The 9,514-nt window shown below is 50.2% G+C and overlaps 1 pseudogene; it reads left to right on the top strand.

Annotated features, from left to right (window-relative positions):
* Positions 1 to 1,749: 1,749 nt before the first annotated feature.
* On the top strand, positions 1,750 to 2,567 carry LOC125964857 (serine/arginine-rich splicing factor 3-like; annotated as a pseudogene).
* Positions 2,568 to 9,514: the final 6,947 nt, after the last annotated feature.

Here is a 9,514-nt window from a genome sequence, read left to right as displayed (position 1 = left end):
CGACACATACTAAAAAAGCCCCAAATCTTGGGGAGTCAGGGAGGGGAGTGTCGGCTGCCTCGTAAACGAGGAGAGATTGGGCATCAGGGGAGGTGCCTGTGCAGCCTGCGCCCAGGGCCCCGCAGACTTCATCTCCCAGCGGTGGTCCTGGGCTGGAAGTCAGCGGGGAGGTCAGGCTGTCCAAGCATCGACGTTGACTTCAGGGCTGATCTAAAAGGCGCCTGGTGTTCATTGAAGCAGAGAAAAGAGAAAGCAGTAGGGAGAGGATGGGAGTGGGAGGGGGAGGGAGCCCCCCTCCTCAGCACTTCTACCGCTCTCCCTCTCTCTCTCCTCTGGAGAGGGAAGGAGGTGGAGGGAGAGGGAGAGAGAGATGGAGAGGGAGGGGGGAGAGGGAGAGAGAGATGGAGAGGGAGGGGGGAGACAGAGGGGGGAGAGGGAGAGAGATGGAGAGGGAGGGGGGAGAGGGAGAGAGAGATGGAGAGGGAGGGGGAGAGAGGGGGGAGAGGGAGAGAGAGGGGGGAGAGGGAGAGAGGGGGGAGAGGGAGAGAAGGAGGACAGAGGGAGAGGGAGGGAGGAAGAGACCTCTTTCCCTCTCCCTCTCCCGCCTCTCTCTCCCTCTCCTCTCCATATCTCTCTCCCTCTCTTCCTCTCCCTCCCTCTCCCTCCATCTCTCCCTCTCTCTCTCTCCCGCTCCCTTGTCTCTGCCTTGCCATCTCTCCCTCTCTGGGAGGGAGTGAGGGAGATGAAGAGATGGAGGGAGCGGGAGAGTTGGAGGGAGAGGGAGAGGGAGAGGGAGGAGAAGGAGGGAGGGAGAGGGAGGGAAGGAGGGAGGGAGGGAGGGAGGGAGGGATAGAGGGAGGGAGGGAGGGAGGGATATAGGGAGGGAGGGAAGGACGTCTTTCGCTCCCTCCCTCTATCCCTCTCTCCCTCTCCCCCCCTCTCTCCCTCTCCCCCCATCCTGCTCTCTCTCCCTGTCCCTCCACCTCCTTCCCTCTCCAGAGAGGGAAGGAGGTGGAGGGACAGGGAGAGGGAAAGAGGTAGAGGGAGGGCGTGCGGAACAGGGAAACAGGGACAGGGAGAGAGGAAGGGAGAGAAGGACAGGGAAGAGGGACGGGGGAGGCGGGAAGACGGAGGGGGGAGGTGGGAGAGAGACGGGGGAGAGGGAGGGGGTAGAGGGAGGGGGAGGGTAGAGGGAGAGGGATGTGGGAGAGCGAGGGGGAGACGGAGGTGGAGAGGGAGTTGGGAGAGGGACGGGGAGAGGGACGGGGAGGGGGGAAGGGGGGGAGGGAGAGAGGGAAAGAGAGAGACGCAGAGGAAAGAGGGAGAGGGAAGGGGGGGGGACAGAGGGAGAGAGGGAGGGGGAGAGGGACGAGAGGAAGCAGGGAGAAAAGAGAGAAAGAACACACCATGTACATTTCTGTCAAATGACACCGGGGATCCTTACACAACCAGGAGAAAATAACACAGCGAGGCTCTTTCTCAGCTGGAACTGGAACTGCAGATGGGGCCAAACACCACCAGGGTGGCCACACATGTCCAGCTGCCGCCGCAGCCCCCTGAGTCTGGTCACCAGGGCTCTGAGTGTTTGCTCCAGGGACCTGGGGTTCACCCTGTCACCCTGGAGGTCGGGCCTAGACAGCAGCGCCCCGGGCTGGACACATGGGGGGAAAAGCATCTCCACAGGACAGCTTGTGCGAGCCGATTCAGCTGCGAGATTCTAGAGGCCCGGGATCACCCTGTGGCCCATGAAACCCAGGAGCCAGGAGGGTCTTGCATCGGGATTCCTGTCCGTTGGACTGTAACGTTTGTGTAAGGAATCTTGGAAACAGTGGTAACAAGACTGAATTCGAACGAGCTTTAGGGTATTATGGACCACTCCGAAGTGTGTGGGTTGCTAAAAACCCTCCCGGCTTCGCTCTTGTTGAAAATGAAGATCCCCGAGGTGCAGCGGATGCTGTCTGAGAACTAGACGGGAGAACACTCTGTGGCTGCCGAGTAAGAGTGGACCTGTCCAATGGGGAAAGGAGAAGTCGACATCGTGGCCGCCTCCTTCTTGGGGTCGTCGCCCTCGAGATGATTATCGGAGGAGGAGTCCTCCCCCTCACCACAGATGTCCAAGACGGAGAAGCTTCTCCCGCAGCCGGAGCAGGTCCCTTTAGTAGATGTAGGAGAAGAGAGAGATCACTGTCCCAGGAGAGAAATCGCAAGCCGTCCCGATCTTTCTCTAGGTCTCCTAGCCGATCCAGGTCAAATGAAAGGAAATAGCAGACCACTTTGCAAGAGGAGTGGTGCACAGGAAATAACTTCATTTGACAGGAGTATGTACAGAAAATTCAAGTTTCGTTTGAGACTTCCGAAGCTTGATGCACTTTTTAAATGTTTTAGCTGTTCACATTTGTTTGTCTCTTGGGCGGTGACACATAAACATGTCATTCTCTATGGTTTGAAATGGGTCATATGAGGCATGTAATATGAAGAATTGTTTCTTTACAATGTTCTCTTAAGCAAAATTGAATTTGCTTTGAATTTTTGGTCTTGCCTAGACTGATAATAAAACTCTAACTCCTGCCCACCTAAAGTGTGATGTTTATTATTATGGAAGCAACACTGGCAAACAGTGAAAAGACTTTCTGTAGCTGGGATATGGTATGCAGCTGTAGTTAAGCAAGCAGTCTTTAAAAGGTGCTGTGAACACAAGCCAGCAGGTAGAAGTGAAAGCCGCACCCTTACCCTAGATTAGAGGTTTAAGAATTCCACTAGTCTTCACACTGGACAAGAGGTTGTCCAGTGAGTTTAGAATCTAAGAAGTTTCAAGGAAGTTAGTTTCCCTTTGAGTTAGGTCATAAGTCCCCTCTGTGATTGCCGTACATGAATACATAGCTCTTTGTAATGTTTTTTGGAAGTTGAGATGATCAAGATACCAATGTCTTGCCAGATGAAGAGTATATTGTAGAGCTGAACTTTGAGTTACTGTGCAGTTTTCTTTTTCATGCTGTCATTTGTAATATGTTTTGTGAGACTCCTTGGGATTAAAGTTTTGGTTCCAAAAGGAACAAAGAAAACAAAAAAAGGATCCACCTGCCAATGCAGGGGACACGGGTCCGAGCCCTGGTCCGGGAAGATCCCCTGTGCCGCAGATCAACTAAGCCCGTGGGCCACAACTATTGAGCCTGCGCTCTAGATCCTGGGAGCCACAACTACTGAGCCCCCATGCCACAACTACAGAAGCCCGCACAGCTAGAGCCCGTGCTCCGAAACAAAAGAAGCCACTGTAATGAGAAGCACGTGCCCGCAACAAAGAGGAGCCCCTGCTCGCCGCAACTAGAGAAAGCCCGTGTGCAGCAATGAAGACCCAACGCAGCAAAAAAAAAAGACGATACTGGCCAGGTGATCAAGGGTAAAATTGTTTGTCACAAGTCCCGTTGATGGGGTGTATCCTTGATGTGTGTATCCTTGATGGTGTGTATCCTTGATGATGTGACCTGAGGAGAATGACATTTTTATCTCTGTCTGGATCTTCTGCCCCAAACCCCGTAACTCCAGCCCAACCATAAGAAAAACATCAGAAAACCAACAGACAAACAAATTGAGGGACAAAATACCTGACCAGTCCTCCTCAAAACTTTCAAGGTATCAAGACCCAGGGACGTCTGAGAAATGTCACAGCCCAGAGGAGACTGGCACAGAAAAAGGATGTTAGGGGAAAGCTAGGGAAATTCTAGTAAAGTGTGGACTTTAGTTAATAATAACGTATCCATCTCGGTTCCTTAGTTGGATAAGCATGTCGTACTAACGTACTAAAGTACTAACGTGTTGGAAATAGGGGTACTGGGTCGGGGGTCTACAGCACTCTGCACACTCTGTACAGATCTTTGCAACTTTTTTGTAACTCTAAGCTATTCTAAAATTAAGCAACTACTAAACAGAGATAAGAATGTTATTTCCCTGATTTGAACATGCCTGAGTTTGTTTTCATGGTCACATTTGTGCTATCTGGATGTGTCTTGGAATCAGTAGCAAAGGAGAGTTGCCAGCCCCTGGGAAGATGCGGCTGGTTTGCAGGTGGCTTGCTCTGGAGCTGAAGACCACGGTGGGAAGTCTGCAGCCTCGGGCTGCACTTAGAACCATGGGAGGGGATGGGCCAGCTCAGTTAGGGATGGAACGTATAAATAAAACTCTTTTTCTTTTCCATTATGGCTTATCACAGGATATTGAATATAGTTCCCTGTGCTAGACAGTAGGACCTTGTAGCTTATCCATCCTATATTTAATAGTTTGCCTCTGCTAACCCCAAACTCCCAATCCAACCCTCCCTCCCTCTTTCTCCCCCTTGGCAACCACAAGTCTGTTCTCTATGTCTGTGAGTCTGTTTTTGTTTCGTAGACAAGTTCATTTGTGTCGTATTTTGGATTTCACATATAAGAGAGATCATATATGTGTCTTTCTCTTCTGACTTACTTCACTTAGTATGATAATCTCTAGGTCCATCCACGACGTTGTGGCAAATAGCATTATTTCATTCTTTTTATGGCTGAATATATTCCATTGTATATATGTACCACATCTTCTTTATCCATTCATCCATCAGTGGACATTTAGGTAGCTTCCACATCTTGCCTATTATAAATAGTGATGCAATGAACATTGGGGTGCATGTATCTTTTCTTTCTTTCTTTCTTTCTTTCTTTCTTTCTTTCTTTCTTTCTTTCTTTCTTTCTTTTCTTTCTTTCTTTTTCTTTCTTTTTCTTTCTTTCTCTCTTTCTTTATTTTTTTGTCACACAGTATGTGGGATCTTAGTTCCCTGGCCAGAGATGGAACCCATGCTCCCTGCACCGGAAGCACAGAGTCTTAACCACTAGACCACCAGGGAAGTCCCAGGGGTGTATGTACATTTTTGAATTAGAGTTTTCTCCAGATCTATGCCCAGGAGTGGAATTGCGGGACCCTATGGCAGCTGTATCTGTTCTCTGCACGTCTCACATCAACCACCTGCACTCCAATCCTTGCTCTCAACGTCATGTTTGGGGAACACAACCTGCGACAGGGACCTTGACAAGAAGAAATGGCTCAGGGAAAAGCTACCTGCACAGGGAGGAGATAGAGGCCATCGACCCTGGGGTGCGGCGGGGAGAGTGGGCACGGTGATTTGTCATTTCATCCCTGATACTCAGCCCTCCTGGCTGCCCCACTCTAGGTCACCTCAGGATACAGAGGTGACCCGGTTAGAGTCCCAGCCTGTGCAGGAATCTAGGGGCACCAGCGGGTCTGAATAATATTAGTGCAGGGTCTCCCCCATGGCACTGGGGTTATTTGGGGCGGGTCATTCTCTGCTGGGGGCCCCTCCTGGGCACTGTGTGGGGTTCAGCAGCATCCCTGTCCCCACCCATTTGATTCCAGGGGCCCCTTCCCCCCCAGTTGTGACAACCACAGATTTTCCCCAGACATCACCGAAGAACTGGGTGAGGCGGAAGCAGGATGGCCCTGGGTGAGGACAGCTGTGTTGAAGCAAGCAGCCTGGCTTAGGGCAGGGTCCGCCCCAGTCCCGTCAGAGCCTGCATTTAGAACTGCCCCTTCCCTCTCCCACCTCCCATGCCCTGCAGTGGTCTCCGAGACATCATCCCCGTGTAACAAATCACACCTTCTCAGTTTACTGTCCCTAGCACCTAGAAGAGTGTCTGCTATGTAGTAGATGCTTCCTAAATACTTGCTGAATAAAGGAGTTGAATAAAGGGATGAGTGGATGAATGAATGAAGGTTACCATGGAAGGAGGGGGGAGATTCCCTTTCTGGCTCTCGGGGGTTGGGATATCAAGTGAAAGATCCATCCTAAATAGGCTGACCAGCCTTCCGGGGTTCCCCGGAAATGAGGGTTTCCCCACAGTTCCAGCGCTCAAACCTGAGCGGTCCTGGGTAAACTGGGGGCGGGTGTTGGTCACCCTGTGTAAACACAGTAACAATTGCAACTGCAATAGCAATGGCCGAGGACCTCTACGGTCTTATTGACCAGGCCCAGTTCTTTACCTGGCGGGGAAGGGTGGGCCGGGATTGGAATTCCGGTGATGCAGGGTGGGCGGGTGAGGGCACACCCCGAGCTTGTGTAGGGGAGTCCAGGAAGGTTCTGGAGGAAGTGACAGTGACACAGGAGGGAGGGAGGAGTCTAAGAAGAACATCCCACACGACAACGTGTGCCAATGGCCCTGGGCCCAAGGTCACACCTGACCAGGGCTTGCTTTTTTGCTTTTTTTCTAATTTACTTTTTCCCACATGGATATGCAATTGTCCTAATGCCATTTATTGAAAACTCCTTAATTTCCCCACTTTCTGTCATATCAAGTTCTCATCTGTTTCTGGACCTTTATTCTCTACCATAGAGCTATACGTCCCATCCTTGCACCACTAGGGCTGTTTCATCACTATAACTTTATTTTTTATTCATTTATTTCTTTGGCCGTCCCGGGCGGCATGTGGGATCTTATTTCCCTGACCAGGGATCGAACCCGCACCCCTTGCAGTGGAAGCTCAGAGTCTTAATCGCTGGACCTCCAGGGAAGTCCCCAGGGCTTGCTTTGACATCCATCGAATGGTGGCGGGTGGGCACGGGGAGCAGCTGTCTGTGAGCCATCCTGTGTAGAAATGCAGGGTGGAGGGCAGGACAGCTGGAGCGGGAGGGGAAGAGGCGGAGGAGGGAGGGAGGGATGGCGGGCGGGCGAGAGACAGACAGAGAGTTTCCGGAGACACTAGCTCTGGCCGTGTCCTAGGGCATGAAAGCTGAAAATAGCTCCTAGTGCCGGGAGCCTTGGAGCCGGAGCCTGGGAGCCAGGGTGACTGGCTCTCCTCCCTGGTGTGTGTGTGGGGGGGAGGGGGGGTGGGCTCCGGACTTCTCAGGCTGGGAATGGGGTGCACGGAGCAGGGACGGAGCAGGGACGCTTCTCTCTGGGACCTCGCGGGCCATTCTTAGCTCACAAAGTTGAGCCACTCCTGGCCCTACGAGTGGGGGGCTTATCCTCCCTGTCCCCTGGATCACACCCCCTCACACACAACTTCCTCTTGTGTGCTCCCAGCAACCAAGAGAATCTGTTTTTAAAAGATTTGGGGGAGGGGGGGTAAACATACAAACAAGAGCAGAATGGATACTTTTTCAGAATGGGAATGGCTCTGTGTAACCCCATCCCCAAGGTAACCAGAGTCCTGACCTCTAACACCCTTGACGAGTCAGCCTTGGTCTGGGCTTGCAGAGCCACGGAAGCCTCCTCATCCCCTCCCTCAGACCCCGTCTCTCCCTCGGCGTCTTTGTGAGAGGCACCCGGGGAAGTGGGACTGCTAGGCTGTACTGCTGCTAGAACTCCACCTGGGCTCCACCAGGCTCCAGCCCCCCGCCCTGTGCACCTCTCTGACCCTGAGGCACCTCAACTGGTAGGAGCGGCATCACCTTCCCTCCCGGGACTTGTGACACTTAAGGGAGACACAGAAAGGACAAGCGTTTGGCTCCCTGGCTGGCAAAGAGCAGGTGCTCAATTGTCATAAGTGTCCGTATCAGTGAGGGTTCTCCAGACAAACAGAATCCATAGGCTGTGTGTGTATACACACACACACGTACACATGTACACGCATACAAAAATATACAGCTGTGTATATATGCAGTACGCATACAGACATATACACATATAGTATATGCAATACGCAAATACATATATACACACATATATATAATGCATAGTTTGTATATATACAGTATGTCTACACACATATACACATAATATATACAATAGACACATACATATACACTATACATACACACATATGAAATGCATAGTTTGTATACATATACAGTATGTACACATTCGTATAAGATATGCAATATACACACCTAGGTTCGTCTATATCATACATATATACACACATACAGATATTTAGGTGTGTATATATACAGTATACATACATACACATATAATATATGCAATACATACACGTACATACATATAGACACACATATACACCTACATATAGAAGCATGTACAATAAAAATATATATGTACTGCATCTATAAATTCGTCGTATATATACATACACATATCATATATAGGATACATACACATACATATATACCATGTATACACACACACCTATATGTAAATATGTGCATGTACATACACATATAAGTACACACGCAAGTGTGTATATAGAGAGAGTACCTACATATATACATATAATACCTATACACATACAGGTATACAACATATATACACACCTATATATCAATATACACTGTATACATACATACATACAGTGTACATATACTGTACATATACACACCCATATATCAATACATGGGTGTGTGTATATATACAGCATGTTCACCTTCATAATATGTATACTGTATATATACACATACATACATGTATACAATATATACACACAAATATATAGGCTTGTATGTATACTGTATATAGTACTTACACATAGACTACAAACGCATGCACATATAAACATATGTGTTTACATATATATATAATATCTATACACACATATACAAATTAATAGGCTTGTATATATTCAATATTTTTACATATATAGTTTCGTTTTAAGGAGTTGACTCTTGTGACCGTGAGGCAGGCAAGTCAGGGCAGGACTCTGGGCTGGAGACACAGGGAAGAGCTGATGTGCCAAGTCCATTGGAGGAACACTTCCCTCTTTCTAGGGCACCTCATTTTTCTCTCCAGTCCTTCAACCGATGGACGAGGCCCACCCACGCCGCGGCATTGCCAATCTCCTTTACGCAAAGTGGACCAATTTCAGTGTTAATCTCTTCTGAAAAATACCTTCCTGGCCACATCTGGAATAATGTTTGTGGTTGCCGGGGCCCCACACAGTGCGCACATGAGATTAACCATCCCCGTGGCGATGATGACACTTTATTTTCTCCCTTGACCATTGTCACTACTATTCCAATTAAAATGGCAGTGCTATGAGGGCAGGGCATTTCCTTTTTGGCCAGTACTGAGCGTCCGCGGTCTGGTGCCTAGCATAGGCTAAATACACGGCATTTTTGTGAACGGAAGCTGGGATTCCAGCTGTCATATTTAATAGGAATTATAGTCTTATTAGTGTGTGTGTGTGTGTGTGTGTGTGTGTGTGTGTGTGTGTGTGTGTGTGTGTGTGTGTGTGTGTGTGTGTGTGTGTGTGTGTGTGTGTGTGTGTGTGTGTGTGTGTGTGTCACGGTATGTCGAGGTCAGGAGTCGAACCCGCCACCACTGGCCCTGAGAGGTTTGGCCGGATCCCAACTTCGGGCCGGTGGGTGTGGCCAGGGGCAGCCGATGACGTGCGTGGGAGCGTGCGTGCGTGGGAGCGTGCGAGCGTGGGAGCGTGCGTGCGTGGGAGCGTGCGTGCCTGGGAGCGTGCGAGTCGACGAGGCGGGCCGCGCGCGCCGGGAGTGTTTCAGTCCGGCCCCCGGCTCAGTGTGCTCGCCTCACGCCGGCCCGAGTTCGCAGCAGCGCTGGGGGCCCCGGGCCTGTGA

Source organism: Orcinus orca, chromosome 6 (genome assembly GCF_937001465.1).
Source record: "Orcinus orca chromosome 6, mOrcOrc1.1, whole genome shotgun sequence".
Lineage (NCBI taxonomy): Eukaryota > Metazoa > Chordata > Mammalia > Artiodactyla > Delphinidae > Orcinus > Orcinus orca.
Note: the sequence above shows the minus strand (reverse complement) of the source record. Positions and strands in the feature narration are given on the sequence as shown.